The 22,074-nt window shown below is 46.3% G+C and overlaps 1 protein-coding gene and 2 long non-coding RNA genes across 3 annotated transcripts in view; 1 reads left to right on the forward strand and 2 right to left on the reverse strand.

The window, feature by feature from the left end:
• The window catches only part of LOC144390270 (protein NLRC3-like), a 199,399-nt gene that overhangs the window by 60,197 nt on the left and 117,128 nt on the right, over positions 1–22,074 (forward strand). The window lies entirely within an intron of this gene.
• The window catches only part of LOC144390355 (uncharacterized), a 104,241-nt gene that overhangs the window by 37,075 nt on the left and 45,092 nt on the right, over positions 1–22,074 (reverse strand). The window lies entirely within an intron of this gene.
• LOC144390413 (uncharacterized) overlaps positions 1–22,074 on the reverse strand; it is a 57,006-nt gene that overhangs the window by 2,601 nt on the left and 32,331 nt on the right. The gene's annotated exons all lie outside the window — the stretch shown is intronic.

The following is a 22,074-nucleotide window of genomic DNA, read 5'->3' on the forward strand; positions in this document are numbered from 1 at the left end:
CACAGCCAGGTGGGACCAGCATGCACCTGGGTGACTAATAGTGTTTAGCAGTGAGACAGTGAGACAGAGCACTGCATAGGAAGGCAGACAAGTTGTATCGTATGTGTTGTGGATCCTGTGGAATAAAGGCGAAACAAAGGAAAAGATCGGCCAGACAATCCGCTTTCTTACTGCGTGACAGAAAACAAAAACTAGGTGCAGCAGTGACCCTTTGATTCAAAGATGTGTTGGTAACAAGGACAAACGGCCACTACAATTAGCATGTTTAATAAAACAGTTGTAATATGAATCAAACACAATAGTCATTTATGTGATATAATTACTGTACACATGAACAGCCACAATGTAACGTTAAGACCTGAGCAGCACAGCATTTCTACCTCCCATGTGCTCAGAGTGAGTTACTTCCTCTGTGGGGAAAAACTGTTAGATCATCAGCTGTTAACAGCCTCATATGGTTTGGAGGAGTAAGAACATGATGTAGAGTCAAAGGGAGAGAGAACAGTTTCATTTTCTCTTTAGTTCAACACTGATATACAGAGTGAAGGTAAAAGATACAACTTACATTTTAAAATCAGAGTCTGTTGTGATTTCCATCATTGTGACCGTGGCACATGGAGTACAGAGGGTGTGCTGCAAACCGCAGGGTTGGTGGTTCAAATCCCAAGTCAAAACGTCCCTAAGCAAGACGGCCAAACCCCTAACTGCTCCCCAGGCGCCCTTATGTTGATTTGATCTAAGGTAGTTATTATTGCATCATGCTTTGAGTTAAGGTTACATCATCACTACTAGTTAACGTTTGAATGGTATTCAACGTTTAAACATATAAGGATTTAATTCCTGATCGATTATCATTACAGGCTTAGTGTAGCAGTATGGAAATAGGATTGTCCTGCTACAGTTAACTGCGCCTGCCGACCACTAGGGCGGCGGTAGTATATAAAGGCTGCCCCCCTTCTCGCGCCCCACTGATGCATCATTTCCGGGTCAGGTGTCTGTCTGCGCAGAGTGGCGACAGAGTGCCCCGTGCTCCTTTTTGCTCTTGGGTCCTCTCAACCGGTGGTAGATGTCTTCCTGCCGTGTGGGTCTTTCTCTCCCTCCCTGTGCAGGTTGGACCTGGGAAACAGGGGATGCTCATCAGCTGGCCGAAATCCACAGGAGGTGATTGATGTGACAACGCTCAGTTGATTGGGGCCACTGCTGCTTAGTCTGCTGCTACATGTAACCTTGTCTGTAACTGTCTGCCCTGTTAAAAGCTGTTAAGTGCAGTTTGGTCTCCGGCGCGACGTACCTAGCAGGTCTACTGCCGGCACCAGACTTGGACCTGTGTAGTTGTTGATTCTAGCTTGACTGAGTAGTTAATCCTTTAGTTTGTATTTCTTTTGGTTTGTTTCACTTATTTTCTTTTTGTTTGGGTTACGTGAATTGTTTGATTAGGATGATTTTTATGTGAATTATTTTCTTATTCTGTTTTGTGTTGTAAATTTTTGGTTTAATCCTCTTGTAACCTTTTTTTGTCATCCTTCCTAGCGGCTGTAGGCTGGTGGGGGCGCCGGTGGTGTGTGTGGTGGTGGTCTTCCTCGTGTGTCGTGTCCCATTGGATGTTTGTGTGATCACTGGGTGAACTCTGGTTTGGTTTTCTCTAAGTTTGTTCTATTCATTTTCCTTCCCCTTCACCGCCGCTTCTCACCATTAGGCCTTAGCGATTAGTTTTTTCTTATTTTGTGATGTTAGATTTTACGGTAATGTATATTTATTGAATAAAAATGTTTTTGTAAACTGGGAACCACGAGCCCTTGCCTATTGAGTGGAACGAACCAGTGTGCTTTAAAAGCTCTTGGGCCGATCCCAAGTGGCGTTGCCGGTAGAATAGGAAACCATTTCGCCACATTAGACTTTTACTTTCTTAATTGGCTTTTTAGTTTGAATTTAATTATGACTGTAGGGATTTTACCTTAAGATGATGGGTTTTTGGGGTTTCCTCTTCTCTCTCCTGTGGAAGTGTTTACGCCGTATTGTATAAGTTTAATCTCAGGTTTCATTGAGTTGGACTTTTATTTTGAATTTGCTCAAGTCAAAACTGGTTTGATTTTCTTGGAGCAGTTTGAGATTTTTTTGGATAATTTGACCTGTATTGATAGCGTTTTGACCTGTATTGTAGTTATTACTTTGACTCAGCGTTTTCATTGACTGTCTCACTTTCAGATCCAGTAGTTTACTTTGCATTGCTGATTTCAGTTGTCAATCTGATTCAACATGTTTTGTAGGTTTCATTAGTTTAGACTTTACATCATTTGTCTCCTCATAGTCAGTGACACAATAGCTCCTGGGACAATAGGGACAGCTCAGGGTTCTTTAGATACACCAGGTTGCATCATGGTTACTTTTACAAGGACCAGAGAGCAGATGAAGATCAGATGGAGCCCAAAGAAAGAGAAAGGGAGTGGAGGAGGATGAAGAGATGCTTGAGAAGATGGCAGAAGAATGGGTGGTTCCCAACCAGGTCACCACCTGTGGGTGAAGACAGGCGCAAGGTGTGGAGGGAGACTGTAGCAGCAGGAAACCAAGCCACTACGGCTTATGTGGGAGCCGGCCGCTTAGATAAGTAAGAAGAGATGTGTCTGCACCAAGCGGCTGCTCGCCTACTGGAGGGCAGTCCACCCAAACACCCCCAAACCTCCTGTTGGACTGGCAGAAGAAGAAGCAGCAGATTGTGAGCCCCTCTCAGTGCAGACACCCATGCCCCCCCTCAGCTGTACCCAGAAATGACAGCAGCTGCACAGGAGAGGCCAGGTCCTTCCCGCCACATGCAGAGAAGAGGAGAACTTCAAAAAGTCCCTTTGTGAAACCCAGCATCCAGAACAAGAACCTCTGTTCCATCTAAGAGGAGGAACGGGGGAAGTCGTGAGCGATGGAGAAGATGAGCCTGAGGGAAACAACAAAAGATGACATCGTCACATGAGGGTCACGAGAGCGTGGTGGTGGAAATAGGAGAAGAAGAAGAGGAAGCAGGTAGCTGTGAACATGAACACCAGGGGGCCACAGAAGAGCTGTCCATCACATCAGGACTCCTGTCCATCAAACCACATGTGCAGAGAACCCATCCAAACCACGGCGAAGGAGGAGAAGCTGCTGTTGGAGGACGTCCTCCTCATAGACATCCTCAGATATCTGCAGCAGCAGAAGCAAACAAGAGACAGCAAGACAGGAGACCACTGCAGGTGAGAGACAAACAGCCCCAATACCCCGTCCCCCCCAGAGGACAAATATCCAGCAGGTAGAGACCGTTCAATGGGTCTCCAGCAGACAACGTGGGGACAATAGAGGACATGGATGTTATATATGTGGACAGGAGGACCATTGGTGCAGAGAGTGTCCCAGGAGTTATGAAAGGGACATGCGACCAAACGCTCCACCACGGCTGTTCTATACAACGCAGCCCGGCAGAACCAGAGGACGGGTCCACCTCCCCCCTCATACAACCCCCATAACAACTAACTGGTGACACCCCGACGCCCACTGCTTCCCAACAGCCCAGATAAGCAGCCTTAGTCTCCCCAGTTTACGACTCACATTCCAGGTAGAAGAAGGGAGAATAGAGAGTACAGACTATTGAGAGTGTCAGAAAATAGATTTACAACCAGTACGAAACATTGATTTACTAATAGAGGGAAACTGTCAGTAACAATGAGACACGGTTGTGAAAGATTTAAATGAGGAATGAAGGTGATGAGAATAGTACATAGTGTCAGTTTTTTGTATTAATGTTTGTAGTTTTTTAGTCTCCTCCTAAACTCAGAGATGGGCTGTAAATTGTTGAGTGCTGCTATTGAGTGTAAAGTGCACGATACACTTGATACAGTATCTGGATGATGGAAGCAAACGTCAGATCAAAGGAACATTGATAGCAGCAGTACATGAAATAGGGAAACTTGTTAGACGGTCATCCTGTAATGGTACAACAAGTAGTACACACTGGAAGCGAATGGCGTAAACAAACAGATGGTCGTCCTTGTTTCAGCCCACTCAGCTCTCTTTCCCTTTCTCACTCCGTTGAGACTTGGTCGAAAGTCTCTCGGAGACCCTTTTTAAAATCCTGGATGGAATTTGTTCCGAGCAGTAAGAGTTTTTATACACACATGTGAAGGCCATCCTCAGTGGCAGGTGCAATTTATAATTAATAGACCAAAAAAGAAGAAACGCGGATATGAATACCAAACAAGATGTGAAGCGTCTATGAGATCGAGTCGACCGCCCTCCCTTCTCAGGACACAGCTAGTGGTGTGAATCTTGTGGTCTGAAAGCATTGTTGTGTGCTCACAAACCATGCGATCGTAGGCCGGCTCTTGATCTTGTAACCGGCGGCACATATTGGCCTCAGTGTCAATGAAGGCGTGCAGCTCGCTCACTGGCCTTTTCAGGTAGTGCACTTCATTGGGGGCACGAGAAAGTGCCATATTCACGTTGTATCCTGTCGGAGGAGTCCAGAGCAGTGAAGCGCCAGCTCCGGGTCTCCGGTTGTTTCCGTGGTACATGGTGAATATCAATAAAAAGACTTGTGGAAAGCCTGTAAAAAGGCGTTTGATAGACGGTAAACGACTCAGTGTAGTCTTTAAAAAGACCGGTGGAAAGCCTGTAAAAAGGCTCAAATCCTGTAAAAAGGTTTTTGTTTTGATGGTAAATGACTGACTGAATGTGGTCTGTGAAAAAGGGTGTTGAATCTTTCAAAAGGCTACTTAACTCTGTAACGGACAGATGTCGCTGATAAATTCTCTGGAGAAAATATCTGAACTGCTCCCTCTGAACTCAGTAAGACAATGAACAGAAACATCTGATTCCGTTTGCAAATATTCTAATTCCGTATGCAAATGAATGTTGGAATAATACGCACTCATGTGGGGCGAGCATTCCGTCACCATGGAGACGGGGTACAAACACGGCGCACAGTAAAATATGTATATATACACATCTCATAAGCAGCACGTTCAACAACGTCTCTAAAATTTCAGCCATTAACAAAGACTTTAATACAAGACATTGAATGACATTGTTCTGTATCACTATTGGTCAGAAAGTCACCTGTATTTAATTTGCCTACCTGAAACCCTTTGATGCTCACCTCAGAGTTCAGGGCCACCGTGATAGAGAGGGGGAGCTGCTGCTGTTCGGCTGTGCAGGAACCACTTCCTGTTGACCTGCAGACCACCGAGCCGCCACGCTGGAACACAGAAACCTGAGAGGAAAACACAAGTTTCATATAGAATATGACAGAGGAAGTAACCCTCGCTGTGTGAATTGAGACTTTAACACTAACTGTGTCCAGGGTGACGGGCAGACCCAGAGTCCCGCCTCCTTTATGCGCCTTTGCAGTGAGGACGTCGTACCAAACCTAAAACACAAGCAGCCCTTCATGTAACAGGCGCCATGAGGTGACTTGTGAGTCACTAGAAGACGTTTGTTACCTGCTGCTTGATTTACCTCACCAGATCCAGGAAGAAGGACTCGCACAGCTTGAACACGCGGCTTGGTTACAGGACTGGCCAGCAGTGCTCCACCTACATACAATCACAGACAGTTAAGATCATAAAAGTGAGAACTTCACCCAGTAAAAAAAGGTATTTATCACCAATCATATACTGGTGGTCCACAGCGAAGGTGCTCTGTTCTCCTGGGAACTCCACCCAGAGAGGTCTGTGCGCGTTTGAATAAAACAAGCATTTCCATAAGCTCTTCTTAAAAAGTGGATCTACTGATGTTTTAATGACCAACTTAAAACATGACAAACATGGACCTCTAGTGTCAGAAAGCAGAAGGTAAAGTGGACAAACAGCCTGCAGTACTTCCACTGGGCAGCAGAGGGAGGCAGACGGAGGTGTGAGCCAGGTGGAACAGAGTGAACCAGTAAGGCAGCAAACAGGACCTGAGGGCACAAGAGGCAACGCTCGGATCACTACACACTGAACAAAGAGGACTGTGCACGTCGACGCTGATATTTAACAAGGCCACCTCCTCTTTGTCCACTAAGACACATTTTGACGATTCGTCCTGTTTATTGTTTTTTCACGCTAATTGAAAAAAGACCTAGGAGATGATATTCATTAAGGGAAAGCAGTCGTTCCTGGTGGATCCAAATGGCTGTGACTCATTTGACTGAAACAGTCAGAGAAGCTCTGTTGGATCGCAGTGCGGATGGCGGCGGTGACTTTCTCCCCAAACAGCTTCGTCCCCTTTGCAGAGTGAGAGCTCCCGGCGTCTCGCTCGCTCTGCGGCTCTCTCCTCCTGATCGCCCTTACTGCATTTTAAAACCAGACCAACACCATCAAAACACATTCAGCTCAGCTGAGGCCGATTGCCTCCACCTGCCACGTTCCCTGAGCCCCTCCCCCTCTCTCTCCCCCCTCTGCAGACGAGCAAAAACCACGGCCACCACCACAGCAGAGTTCTGGAACGTTTTTATAAAGGGCCTAAAATGTCTGCAAGAGAGAGGCCTCAACCACTCAACAGTTTGACACCGGGACAGAACATTCCAGTCCAATGTTACAGCACCAAAGTCCCTCATTGGGAGCAACTCTACTTCCATTTGACCATTTTAGACATAAACTCTATTCAGTCAGAGAAACATTACCAGGCCAACGAGACCCCTCATAGATCTGCCCGTCTCTGTTCTTGATGAAGTGCCCCCCATCTCTGGCCTCATTAGACAAACACCAACCGGGGTCGATCTTGATGTGAGGATCGGTTATCACGACCAACTGACAGAGAAGAAAAAAATACACCATAATGATTCGTTACACCCAAAAACAAACAAGGCCGACAATGTACGCTAGAAACTCACCTTCCTCTTCCTCTCCTCCAGGTGGCGCTGCAGGTTGGCCGGTTGGGGGGAAAAGCGCGGCGTCCCAGGTGAAGTAACGCTTCCCCTCCGCGTGCTCGATATCCATCCAGATAACGTCGCACGGGATGTCGTGGCGGTCGAATCCAGCGTCCACAGCCTTCACGTCAGCCTCTTCGTCGTAGATCCAGCGGCTCTGGTGGTACCCGAGAGGAAACAAAGGGGGCGGGGCTTGATATCCTGAGAGAGGGAGGAGAGACGAGTAGCCGTGACTTATGGATCATGTGAATATTGTCAACATGTGCAGAAACAAACTAAGAGGGGAAGTGATACAGAAAGCATCGTGTTCCTTCTCATTAATGTGTGTAATTTGCAACATACAAGACACAATAAACAGTAAACAACCTGATATCTGACGCTGCGTCCTTATCATCCTTATCTAATCCTGTTGTGGGGGGTTTCTTTCCACATGCAAATAGTCCAATATATTGTGTGCTGCACACTGGTACTGGGTGAACAGCTGCTGTGGACCGGGCCCGAGCAGAACCACGCTGTCCATCACACCTCTTTCTGTCAGTCTGTGGCTCCATGCGCCTCGTCTTCAGTGGGGGAGTTTGGCCGTGCTTAGAGAGGGAGGGGTTTGTAAAGTGGTTAAATGTGCATTTCTATATGTTTTCCAACATAAATGTAGTAATAAACGGGTTTATTGGCTGTTTGCCAGCAGGAGGACAAAAAGCAGCAGCAAAGTCTGCAGGACGGATCAATCGTTCCCAGTCACACAAACGGGATGAACTACGCAGCTGAAAGAAGAAGCTCTCTGACCGAGGACCAGATACTGTATGAGAAGCACACAGGAGACGTTACAACCTTGAACCAAAACAACACAACCCAGATACACACAGGGGGACCAGACATATCCGGACCAGAAAATCCCCAGAACCCCCCACAGGTTTTCTACTTTACTGGATGTAAAATGGTGCGTAAACACACACATGCATGTGTTCAGGTATTTGGAAGCATTTGGTCAGTTTTCAAACAACTTCTTTGCAGCTACAGAGACTTTAAGACATTTTGTCTCTCAGGTTTCATGTATTTTATTTCTTGTTTAGAGCGATAAACGGTTACGTTCATGCATTGTATCATTTTCCTACGATTCAGGGACACTGGAGTAAGATGGACTGTTGCACGTATGTTGCTTATTACTTTGAGCTGGTGTGATTGTGTCATATATCATGTCATTGTGAGGAGTTGTGTGTTGTGAGTCTTGCCGTGTTCGTCCTGTGATGTTGTATGTGGGATGAATGCAGCGTCACTTCTTCTTCTTCTTATTCTTCTTATTACTTTGGCCACAACACAAATGTAGGATGGAGAAAAGTGCATCACTGGGTTTTTGGGCCACAGTGTGACGAGCTGTAAAGAAAACATTGATAGGTATGAAAGCCAAACGGTTGCCAGTCAGTACACACCTGAGCCAAAGAGCAACACCAACACTAAGTGTCCACTAGTGTCCTGTTCCAGTCAACCGGATGCTTTGTCCAATATTCACTCTGCTTTTTGTTCTGTCTCTCTAGCTGCTAAATGCTCCACTTTGGTCCCCACGCAGTAATAAACGTTGTCTCTGCTGTGGGAACTTCTCAACTCTAAGATGCAAAAACCTGCTGCATTGATTCAGTGACATCACCTCATCTGGACGTCAGTTTCAGCTCGTTGTGTCTTTACTGTAGTTTCCTGTCACGCTTCCTCCTCTCCTCTTCCTCCCCCCTTGATCCCTCTGTCCTTGAGCTGATGTGTGAAAACCTTATTTGTTGATCACGGCACGTATGTGATGCTCCACAGAAGGATTGCACCAAGTATGTGCTACATTTCAACACCTCAGTTATGAGTTACACACAAATGATGCATTTTTATATTTTGTTTATAAATGTCTTCATTTCTAAATTGTAATATCTTGGCTTTTTGTGAGATGTTTGCAATATGTATAATAACACGTTTTAGTTAACATAATTCAAAGGTAACTAAAGACATGGTATTATTTATTTGCAGCTTAACTGTGGCTATTTTCATCAATAACTTGTGCATTATTCTGCCAGCAGATCAAATTTAGCATCTCCTGAAAATGAGAATGCAAAGGAAGTTGTAGCGTGTGTATAAAGGCTCAGTGTTCAATGTGGGGGTTCAGGGTCCCTGCAGAGTCAGAATACAGCAGATGGACTCTACTACCCTTTCCACCACAGAGGGATGCTGCTGAGCCTTTGTTGTGGCTGTGCACTCGTGTCTTTCATCAGGACCTGACATTTCATCATTCATCATTTTACCATAACATTTGTTGTCTTGGCCAAAGTTCGACAGTCTTGTGCATCATGATGTTCAGGGCAATGGGTCGACCACAGCAGGCAGTTGGATTTGAATCTTCTCATCTGCTGATGCAAAGATACTTAGAACATGAACGCTGACAAAGGAACTAGACAGTGTTGTAGACGTTTTTCACTTTTTCACACGAGCTGGGAACCTTCAGGAGCCCCCAGTGACCCCCAGTGACCCCCAGTGACTCCCAGTGACCCCCAGTGACCCCCAGTGACTCCCAGGGACGCACCGCACCCACTTGTGTTCAAAAAATGAAGAAACTCCGGACAGACAGAAGACATGTTGGACTGAAAAGTTCAAATGAAAAGCCTTTAATAAAAGAAAAGGTGTTAAAAAGAAGATCTCAGCTGAGGATCCGCTGGTTTGTGCATCAACAGGCCACAGAGGAGCTCATTGACTATCACATAGTGACCGTCTCTTGCTTCCACCAACCAATCAAGAACAATGGGTGCTTACAGATATTTATAGAGTTCAGTAAAGGTGTGAGAAGCAGTGTCCACACCCCTGGACACGTGACGCCTCCTGGTGCGTTCAAGTTGACTAGTTGTTTACAGAATATGGTGGTGCAATGAGGTATTACATTGGATGGCGCGTTCACTGTAACTCTCTGGGTCAATATAAGTGGTGCAAAGTATTACATGAATGCATTTTGATTGGTTACATTACATTGAACACGATCATAGCTGTGCATTGGTGTTATTCTATTGATTAGTGTCAACATGACAGCGGTGTCCCACTATTCTCATGTCTTTATTGATCACATAGTGTCAGAATCAGGGCTGTATCCTGGTGGACACTAAATGCATTTTATTCATTGGTCTAATTCATGAAGCGTCGTCAGTCTGACTACTGTAACTCTCTCCTGCAGGTCTCCTGCTACCACCATTCCACCTCTGCAGCTCATCCACAATGCAGCAGCTCCACTGCTCTTTAACCTTCCTAAGTCCTCTAAACATGGTGTTCACGTACCGTGCTGTGAATGGATGGGGTCCAGCTTACATCCAGGACCTGGTCCAACCCGACATCCCGACCCGCACTCTCCGCTCTGCATGTGATAAACTGCTTGTTCCTCCTCACTGAGAGCAAAGGAACTCAAACTCAAACAGAATGCAACGACGTAACGGTGATCCTACAACACTGTTCTCCTGATCTGGAAACTTTCTTCATCCACTGCAAACCCTTTTATTCCCCCCGTGAGTTTGCTTCATTCATCCTGGTCGGTGTTTACATGCCGCCGGCGGGCAACGTGCACGAGGCTCAGCGGACACTCGCCGACCAGATACAGCGTGTGGAGCGGACCAAGTCCAGTTCCTCATCCAATTCACCGTCACATGCCGCAATAGTCGAACTATCACCTGGATCGGATCGAGTTATCCAGGGGTGTCAGTCGGATCGTAGTCGGACCGCACATAGTCGGACAAAGGTGTTTACATGAAACGGATAATTTGATTTCAGTCCGACTAAGCCAGTTATTCGAATCCATGTAACCACGCTGAATGTCCTGATCCCATCCCCCACAGCTCCACCAACCTGCTGCAGTCCCCCCTCCCTCCCTCCCCCAGCCCATCAGGGGCTCACCCCTCTTCATCTATATCACCTTCCCCTTCCCTCAGCCTCTCGGACCATCAGCACCGTTTCCCCCCAAGGCTGCGTTCTTTCCCCTCTGCTCTTCTCCCTGTACACCAACAGCTGCACCTCCAACCACCAGTCCGTCAAGCTCCTGAAGTTTGCGGATGACACCACCCTCATTGGATTGATCTCTGGTGGGGACGAGTCCGCCTACAGGTGGGAGTCTGACCATCTGGTGTCGTGGTGCAGCCACAACAACCTGGAGCTCAACGCTCTAAAGACAGTGGAGATGGTTGTGGATTTCCGGCGGAACAGAGCCCCAACCTCCCCCATCACCCTGTGTGACTCCCCCGTCACTATTGTGGATTCCTTCCGTTTCCTGGGCTCCATCATCACCCAGGACCTCAAGTGGGAGCTGAACATTGTAATGGGAAAATGATATGTGACCCTTTTAAATGCTTCATTTGTATAACCAGTTTATTATTTGCAAGTGCTTAGGTCACAAAGGCCCTGACATAAGAACTGATGTCTCCCTCTTGGATTAGATGTTTCCAGCGTCATAGCTGTAGAGACTGAACAAAGTGTTTGTTATGTCTATGACCACCTTTGTTTTAGCATGTTGGGAGAGCAGGGACACGGTCAAAGAGCTGACGTGTCTCACATGGACAAGATGTTCCCAGTACCCTGGCTGTAGAGACTCAACAAGATGGTCAAAGGTTTCGGTTGACGCCACCGATATCTAAATTTAGGTATAAGAACTGCCTCGATGTGTTGGGGAAAAAAGGAGGTTCTTGACAGTCTACTGACCACGTAGCTGTTGTGACCCTTTTTCCCTTGCAAGGAAATAAACGGAGAAAAGACATACTTGACTCAGAGCCTTTGATTCTTACTTAACGATTGTCTGTGCAAAATCTTCCACCACAACATCAGCTCCATCACCAAGACGGCACAGCAGATGTTGTTCTTCCTGAGGCAGCTGAACAAATTCAAGCTGCCAAAGACGATGATGGTGCACTTCTACACGGCCATCATCGAGTCCATCCTCTGCTCCTCCATCACCGTCTCGTACACTGCAGCCACAGCCAAGGACAAGGGCAGGCTGCAGCGTGTCCTCCGCTCTGATTGATCTCTGGTGGGGACGAGTCCGCCTACAGGTGGGAGTCTGACCATCTGGTGTCCTGGTGCACTCTTGTCTTGTTGTCCATTGTTACACTGTCCACTGTCACGCACCAACCGCCAAGTCAAATTCCTTGTATGTCTGACATATTATGGCAATAAATGTTTCCTGTTTCTTATGAGCCTCACTAAGCTCTTGAACAGATGAACGAGATGAAGAACATGATCATTGGTTGTATTGTAACATTAAGTGAATATGGATTGGTGATGTCAGTGAGGGATTTCACATTCATTTGTGGTGTGAAAACATGGCAGGTCTCCCTGCTCGATGTCGCACCGTCTCATTCATTCACTTGGCTCATGACGTCCACATGAATGTTCCTCTTTGGTTAAAAAGTGCCCTAAATCGGTTGGGAAATCTCGCATTGCCTGAAACTGCTCATTAGCGGCGTTTCCGTGCTGTTTTTAGTCGATCGCCACCGAGCTAAAGACTGAAATGACAACCAACGGTCGCACAAAGTCCAGCTGTTATTTAGATCACCGCACTGATATGAACGCTCAGGTCGATGTAAACAGGTAACATCACGGCTCAATTCAGTGCACCTCGTGACTCACTCTCCACCAATCAGAGCGCTTGATTTCAGCCGTATTATAAAAGAATATACGATACGGGACATGAAACATAACCAGTAGTCCAAGTGCAAGCAGCCAGTTGATGGTGAATTTATGCTACTTTGTTGAATTCATATGTTTGTGAATGTGACTTTGAAAGAGTCAGAGCCTCCAGCCACCAACCTCACCGCACGTCACTGCCAGCAGCTCTGTGAAAGGTCCAACGTCTAGTTTCAGAAGATCTAAGGAGACTTCTACAGGTCAGAGGACCGTCTGAAGAGCTTTGCAGTACTTTCATTAGAATTTGTATTCCCGATGCAGAGGTCTGCAGACGTTGTTTTTCTGACCCACAGTAAGAAGTAAAAACAGATAAAACTGATGACTAACTGTCACTCAACTAATAAACTGTCCATCGACAGTCTTCAGCATCTGGTTTTCATGATGATCAATGACAGAAGCTGGAGGAATTACAGTTTGTGTTCTACATTCAGTCACATCTTACTGTGTGCAAGCAGGCTGCTTTACTGGCTGTTCTTACCCACAATCCTTTGCACAGCAGGTATATGAGCCAGAGGGTTCAAGGTGCCATGTGATGAGGAAGTAGAACACTGCATGTAACAACATGTCCTTTGTGATTTGGCAGGCGGCTTCAGACTGATACGTGGGGACGTTGTTCCGCCCCAACAGGTTCAACCTGATCATCAAAGTGGAGTGAAGAATAAAAACACTCTCAGCTCAGACTCTGTTGTCTTAGTGGATGTTTTTATTCAATATAAACTCTTCACTACATTTGTTACAAAGGTTTCTGCTTCATCACGTGTTCCCTACCAGTCTACATGTAGAAGACCAGGTGACAAAGAGGGACGTGCACGGGTCCTCTGAACCATCTGGTCCAACAACAGCATCCAGTCTGTTGTCATAGCAACTCTTTACAAGGTGGAAGGATCGTTCCACAGATGCTGGTTTTATCCTGAAAGACTCTTGTTGAGCCGTGAGGGGGATTCTGTTCACGAGGACCTTTGACCCGGTTAACATATCTCACACTGAGAATCAGTAAACCAGTCAGACTTTGGACTTGACTTGAGGACCCACCCTCTGTGATAAAAGATAAGAAGCTGATAAGAAGTCACTTCACTCCGTCTGATGGAAGCTGAAGTGAAGCACGGAGCTCCTTTTCTACACGGACCTGCTGAGGACAGAAGAGAGCTGCTCACTGAGGAAGTTCATGTCTACGAGCTCAGTAAGTGCAGCTGTGATTGGTTGAATGACATCATTGATGGTCGTGAAGGTGTGATTGTTTAAAGCTGGGAAACAAGGTGGCGCCTGTGTGAGCAGGCAGAGAGAAGCTGCTGTTAGTCTGAATGATGACGCTGTGATGAAGAAGAGGAGCTCAGTCTGATCTGGGGTCTGTGAGGACTGTTACTGATGAGGAGGGGAAGGTTTGCAGACGGAGGGGCACTAGGACCCAGCAGGGACCACAGAGCTCACCTGGGCCTTTGTTCCTGAAACACACCTGAGAGACGCTCTGTTTGTCTCACCTGCTGCTTCAGTCCTTTAAGTCCACAAAGCTTCATGTTCATTTCTTCATCTGCTTTAAACACATTTAGTCACTTTTTAGTGTTTGACTGTGTTTGTTTTCGAAACGCTCCGCTCCACTCCATCGAGTGTGAAGCGGTCGGGATGAGGATTAGCACCTCTAAATCTGAGGCCATGGTTCTCAGCAGGAAACCGATGGATTGCCTACTCCAGGTAGGGAATGTGTCCTTACCCCAAGTGAAGGAGTTCAAGTACCTCGGGGTCTTGTTCACGAGTGAGGGGAAGATGGAGTGTGAGTTTGGCCGGAGAATCGGAGCAGCGGGGGCGGTATTGCACTCGCTTTACCGCACCGTTGTGACGAAAAGAGAGCTGAGCCGGAAGGCAAAGCTCTCGATCTACCGGTCAATCTTCGTTCCTACCCTCACCTATGGTCATGAAGGATGGGTCATGACCGAAAGAACTAGGTCACGGGTACAAGCGGCCGAAATGGGTTTCCTCAGGAGAGTGGCTGGCGTCTCCCTTAGGGATAGGGTGAGAAGCTCAGCCATTCGCGAGGAGCTCGGAGTAGAGCCGCTGCTCCTTTGCGTCGAAAGGAGCCAGTTGAGGTGGTTTGGGCATCTGGTGAGGATGCCCCCTGGGCGCCTCCCTAGGGAGGTGTTTCAGGCACGGCCAGCTGGGAAGAGGCCCCGGGGAAGACCCAGGACTAGGTGGAGAGATTATATCTCTGCACTGGCCTGGGAACGCCTTGGGATCCCCCAGTCAGAGCTGGTAGATGTGGCCCGGGAAAGGGAAGTTTGGGGTCCCCTGCTGGAGCTGTTGCCCCTGCGACCCGACCCCGGATATGCGGTTGAAGATGGATGGATGGATGGATGTGTTTGTTTTCTTTAGTCTTCAGTTTTTCTCTCATTGATCAGCAGGTTGTAGTCGACCTTTTACTAACTGATCACATGGTGAAGTGAAGCATCCCATCAGGAGAAAGCTTCCCCATGTTACCATGGTAACCACAGTGTTTCCATCAGGACAGCTACAGGTCACCTTACTGGTCTGTGTTTTACTGACTTCTGGACTCTGAAGAGGAGAAACAGCACAGCTCCATCTGCTGGAAGAAGAGTGATAACATTCATCTTGAAAAACACTACATTTATAGGAGGAGCATTTTAACAGAGTTTAAAAAGGTAAAAGGAAGTTTGTCTTTCTCCAGAAGTCTAAACTTGAACAGACAACAAACTGAAACGCAGAAGCATAAACTAGGCTTAAGTGTGCGTGTTTATATTTTAATACTAAGCAGAACTGTCGGGAGGCGGATCAAAGTCAGGGAGGGTGCAGAGGCACATGGAGCAGAACATACAGATGCAATAGTCTTCTGGTCAGCGAGAGGTTTCATCTTTTTCTTAGGTGGCATTTTTGCCTCCTACTTTTCCTGCTGAAGGAAAAACGGGATCACGTGGGAAGCGGCATGTATGCGCAGACGGCGTGTGCGCATAACAAAATGGCGGCCGCCGTTCAGAGTGTTGTTCGTTGCCACACAGCCACCACCGGAATATGTTTTATTTATTCCACTACACACGTTAAAACATCACCGACCTGAGTAAACACAGCATAGAGCAGTTGAAACGTGAATTCATTTACTACTGAGAAGTTTGTATCTTTATTGTTGAAATGGAATCTGCGGTTACTGGCTAGTTGTTGTTGTAGCGGCTAAACTAGCACGTCGCGATACTCAAGGGGATCATGTCTGCGCAGAGTTAATGCGCAAAGGCTTGAAGCGGCGCTTGTCAGGTCCGCTGACAGGTTTCTTTCTGCTAGTTACGGTGATTTTTATGGAAGTCCATTTCCGCCACAAAAAAAAAGAAAGTCGAAATGATGGCTTGAGATATGCGCATGCGCAGGCTCCTTCGTTGTTTGGTACATTGACTTTATAAACCCTCTTGGCGACTTCTGGTCAAAAGCGACTAGCGACCTTATCTGGTTTTATTGGAGACTTCTGTGGTGTCTGACGTGGCGTGACGTCACTGAAGCAGGAACCTGGCGGCTCGCAGCAGTCCAGCTGCAGTCAGAGGAGACACACGTCACGTGCAGGCTGAAATCAACGCGCGCATGCGCAAAGCCGCCGCCGATTCTGCAGCGTCTGTCCTGGTTGATAAATTGCCAATACTGGTTCAATAAAGAGAGAATAACTTTTCAATCGCTACTAATCACGATAACTACGTAATAAATACCACCCGGAACGTATTTTATCTCCCTAGAAGTTTGATTTATTTCGGACTCGTAAATCCATCCATCCATCGTCAAACTGCTTATCCTGCACACAGGGTCGCGGGGGGGCTGGAGTCCATCCCAGCCAACTTCGGGCGATAGACAGGGTACACCCTGGATTGGTCACCAGCCAATCGCAGGGCCACACAGAGACACACAACCATCCACACTCACATTCACACCTCTACGGGCAATTTAAAGTCCCCAATGAACCTGATCCTCAGAGCATGTCTTTGGACTGTGGGAGGAAGCCGGCGAACCCGGAGAGAACCCACACATACATGGGGAGAACATGTAGACTCCACACAGAAAGGCCACTGGGCGGAATCGAACCCAGTACCTTCTTGCTGTGAGGCAACAGTGCTGACCACCACGCCACCGTGCCGCCGGACTCGTATATACGGAAGATAATTTAGACTCCGCTAAAAGTCGGACGTCCCTGTTTGTTATGAGAGAGGAGTGAGCGGGTATCGAACGTACAACGTTTACACTTCGCTAAAGTTGGAAATATATTCACACATTCACACTTCCTGGTTTAATAGCTGCTCAGTGAGACGTTGTTAAACTCTGTGTGACCGTATACATATATATATATATATATATATATATACACACAAGGTCAATAATAGAAATATTACTAATATAAAATATGTTGTATGGTTTGAGTATTAACAACCTTTTGTTTGGTTTTACAGGACTGATCTTTGCACCACACTTTTTGTTCCCTTCCACCTATACTTACTTATTATATTATTATAATAATTGAAAAGTTGGTCCACGTCCTCAGTGCAGACACCCATGCCCCCCCTCAGCTGTACCCAGAAAAGACAGCAGCTGCACAGGAGAGGCCAGGTCCTTCCCGCCACATGCAGAGAAAAGGAGAACTTCAAACAGTCCCTTTGTGAAACCCAGCATCCAGAACAAGAACCTCTGTTCCATCTGAGAGGAGGAACGGGGGAAGTCGTGAGCGATGGAGAAGATGAGCCTGAGGGAAACAACAAAAGATGACATCGTCACATGAGGGTCACGAGGGCGTGGTGGTGGAAATAGAAGAGGAAGAGGAAGCAGGTAGCTGTGAACATGAACACCAGGGGGCCGCAGAAGAGCTGTCCATCACATCAGGACTCCTGTCCATCAAACCACATGTGCAGAGAACCCATCCAAACCACGGCGAAGGAGGAGAAGCTGCTGTTGGAGGACGTCCTCCTCATAGACATTCTCAGATATCTGCAGCAGCAAACCAAAGACAGCGAGACGGGAGACGACTGCAGGTGAGAGACAAACAGCCCCAATACCCCGTCCCCACCAGAGGACAAATATCCAGCAGGTAGAAACCGTTCAATGGGTCTCCAGTAGCCCCCACCGCCCAGAGGCAGACGACCAAAACAGTACTAAACATTGATTTACTAATAGAGGGAAACTGTCAGTAAAAATGAAACAAGGTTGTGAAAGATTTAAATGAGGAATGAAGGTGATGAGAATTGTTGTACAAAGTGTTACGACCCCCGGATGGTCTAGGGGTGAGGGGACCATAAACATATGGGCAGAACCTGGTCGCTTGTAAAAGGTACTGTTTATTGCGAACCAGAGGTAGACAGGCAGGTAACAACAAACAAAAGGAGGGTGGATGAGGGTGCTGTGAAAAAGACAAACCAAGTTAAATAAAAGAGATCCCCAAAAGGAGGACTATGCCCGAATATACATTTAAACAAACAGAAGGCGCTTACCAAAAAACACAAAGAGCACAGCACCCACTACACCTATGACACTAACAGGCACAGAAACTACGTGTGGTGAATCAGTACAGACTCTTGCCCTAACTCCCCCCTTTTGTCAGCCCCGTGCTGGTAAAAACACACGAGGACCAAAACGCAGTACTTCACTCAGTTGCACACAAATACACACACAGAAGGCACACGAGTCAACTGGCCATGCGAGCCACTGGTGGGCTCTCCTTAAGAGCTGGAGGTAAGGCTGAGGTGGTGACGAGCCATTGGGTGCGCTGGGACAGGGTGGACCAATGGGTGGAGCTGGAGTGAACCTGACAGAGCTCCACCGAAACCAGGAAGTAGGCGGGGCTTCAGTCCACAGGGCCAGACAGCCTACTTGGTACAGACAAGACAAGACAGAAAAATACAAACCACGGTGACAATCGTGATAATAGTGTCAGTTTTTTGTGTTAATGTTTGTAGTTTTTTAGTCTCCTCCTAAACTCAGAGATGGGCTGTAAATTGTTGAGTGCTGCTATTGAGTGTAAAGTGCACGATACACTTGATACAGTATCTGGATGATGGAAGCAAACGTCTGATCAAAGGAACATTGATAGCAGCAGTACATGAAATAGGAAACTTGTTACAGACGGTCATCTTGTGATGGTTCAACAAGTAGTACACACATTTGTATACTCTAAACATGAGAGGTTGGTGATCTATCAGTGTTGTTATGAATGAATGTACTAGATCATAAGTTAAACATGAGAGGTTGGTGATCTATCAGTGTTGTTATGAATGAATGAATGTACTAGATCATAAGTTAAACATGAGAGGTTGGTGATCTATCAGTGTTGTTATGAATGAATGAATGAATGTACTTGATCATAAGTTAAACATGAGCTGAGTTTGTGTTGGCAGCTAACAGAACTTTGCTTTTGGGCTAAAGAGCAATAAAAGTGGAGATTAACACTCAGGCGGACGGGGAAAGAAGTGGGGTTTAATTTATTATCTTCTGGTTGTGTTCAGGATCAACGGACTCTCACTCTTCATTGTTGCTTTATGAGCCCTTACTTAGTGTTTGGAGAAGCTTTTGTTTACATCAGCGGGTTTGAGGTTAACATTCTGATCTACTGTTTAAAGCTGTAGCTTTCAGTCTATGATGACTGACACAACTTGGGACGGTACTTTACAAAGGTCAGCATGAAGTGACTGTAGTGACGGAGGCCCTCAGAGAGGCCATCAGATGGTTTATTTTGATGGGAAAGGAACAGAGAAGTAAGCAAAGAAGTGAAAAGAAAGTGTTTAAAAGTATGACAGAGGGTAAGTGGAAGTGTAAAGATGGAAAAAGAGGTTGAAGAGTCAAACAGTGACATGCAGATGATCACATATTATGACAGCGCAGACAGCCTGAAGGCAAAAGGAGAAAGAATTAACTGTACGGGTGGAGAAATGTGAGGGCGTATTTGTGTGTAATCCCGGCGTGAGCGGATCTATTACTTATATATCTTATATATATATATATTACTTATATCTCTATAACAAAGAGAACTTGATGAATTAGTTGATGAAGACATGGAACCGTCATATGACACCATGAGGATGAGACTTACAAGTGAGAACGCACAGAGAACATCGGGACATCAAGACAACATCTGTGTTCCCTGTTTGTGATTTGACAGGAATGAATGGCTCCTCAAACCCGTTGGAAACGAGTCTGGTTGAGAATTTACAAAGCAGTAGGTAAATACTGTAGGGGCAGATAAAGATATGCAGAGGCATTCTTTATATCACATGCATCACATTTTTCTAGATGTTCTAATATAAAGCGACTTGCAGTAAGTGAATTCAAACAAGAGGGAACAGAAGCAGCAGAAGGGATTTTTCTTTTGAGAAAGCAACATTCATGAGTGTCATCCACGTGCTAATTACTTCAGCTATAGTGGGTAGATATGTGTGTTTAGCTCTACAGGCTTCATTCTAACTGATATCATTAGGGAACTCCTTCCACCATTTGGGAGCCAGGACAAAGGAGGACTTTGTGGAGTGTTTAGCTCTCTGTGAAGGAACAATAAGCAGATGCAGGAGATACAGAGGTCAAAGGTGAAGACGAGTCGTGGTCGAGGAGGGAGTAAGCAGGACTCCCTAAAACAACAACTGGTATCTTGGGGACGTGTTGGAGCCAATAAATCCATCCACAGGTTGTATTTCCTCTCCACCAAGTTTAAGAATCGCATACGGTTTGAATGAAAGCATCATTTCACGATGAGACAATTCGCTTCAACATTTTCTCTCACATATATGTGCATGACAATTGTTAACTCTGTTTTGCTATTCAAAGGAACAGGCGATTCCAGGCGAGAAAGTCCAGGTCGGCAGCGACACCCAGTAGAAACTGTTGAGAGGTTTTAGGACGTTGTGGGATCAGGCAGGAGGAGGCTGCTGGGGATTCACTTTACTCCTTTTACACCTTTACTCACGCGGTGAGGAGAGGAACACGGCCTCGTTGGTGCGACTCCACAAGCGTGTGTCCTCGACGCAACAGCAGCTGGTGCAACGTAACGGTGATCCTACAACACTGTTCTCCTGATGTGGAATCCTTCAACATCAACTGTAAACCCTTTTACTCCCCGTGAGTTTGCTTCATTCATCCTGGTCGGTGTTTACAACGTGCACGAGGCACAGCGGACACTCGCCGACCAGATGCGGCGTGTGGAGCGAACCGACCTGGACTCCACAAAAACCAGACTATGTAGAGACACAAGGTCCACTCACCAAATCAAAAGCAAGGCGAGACTATTGAATCCTACATCAGTGACGTGAGGATCACAGCTAAAAGTTGTCACTTTGGAGATCTGACAGATGAACTGATTTGTGACAGAATAGTGTGGTATCAGAAATGACTGTATGAGAAAGGCTTTGCTGCAGTGAATTAACCCTGAACAAAGCTACTACAATCTCTGCATATGTGAAATGCCTGAGGAGAGTAACAAGGCTCTAGTCCAGCCCCAAACAGCTGCCGCTGTTGAGCAATTCAGCCAAACTCCAGTGGTTGGCACAACAGGTCGAGACTTGAACCTCAAGCAGGCCAACGTGATGCAAAATCCATTACAAACTGTGGAGGCAGCCACGCCACAAATGTCCTGCTTTCTGGCAGCAGTGCCACATCTGCAGGAAATTCAATCACTACACAAAATGCTGCAAGTACATGTCATACGGTCAAAGGAGAAGGGCTACATAAAGAGGAGGGACAGAGAAAGATCGGTGCACCAGCTAGAGCTACAAGAAGATCGCACAAACATTTAAACATCTCATGTTGGTCTCTGAGAGGATCCTCAGAGTAACTTTACTGTGGTTTTTAGAAGCAGGCAGGACATGTGTGTGTGTTCTGAAACCACATCAACAGACTTTACATTACCCAGAATAATATTAATATTTCACTATTGTCACAGTGAGTGGACACTCTAAAGATATGGATCATGGTAAAAAAAAAAGACCACCACTTTAGTAAATTAGATCATCCGACTTTTAGTCACAACTGATGATGCACAGAATCAGAGTCGGCATCAGAAAGGATCTTTTACTGTAAAGTTTATTTTTAAAACCCTTAGTGTATTTAATGATTTGTTGGACTTTTGTACAAAATTGCACATAAAGTGAAGAATACCTCTTTGTAAGATATCTGTTGGTTTCTTGGTTATTGTTAAAAGGATCGTAGGCTCCAGCCTTCTGGTCCTTCAACAGCCGCATAGGCTGAACCCAGCGGCCTCTGAAAGGGGACAGAGTGTCCTACGGGGGACTTCCTGCCTGCGTCATCAGCTGTACCTCCACCGCTCCCGTTGCCTAGCAACCTGCTGCGCTCAACAGTAAAAGCCTTACTAATAAAGGCTTCTTTTATTGTCTCTGAATTCTGATTTGGGCATTGCGATCTTTTACATTACAGGTCATTTAGCTGACGCTTTTATCCAAAGCGCCTTACGATACATTTTTAACCCATGGCTTTTAACATTTTGCCCAGGGAACAATTAGAGGTTATGTGTCTTGCTCAGGAACACTTTCGACATGGAACATGAGGCAGTC

The sequence above is a fragment of the Gasterosteus aculeatus genome, chromosome 21, assembly GCF_964276395.1.
Source record: "Gasterosteus aculeatus chromosome 21, fGasAcu3.hap1.1, whole genome shotgun sequence".
Classification (NCBI taxonomy): Eukaryota; Metazoa; Chordata; class Actinopteri; order Perciformes; family Gasterosteidae; genus Gasterosteus; species Gasterosteus aculeatus.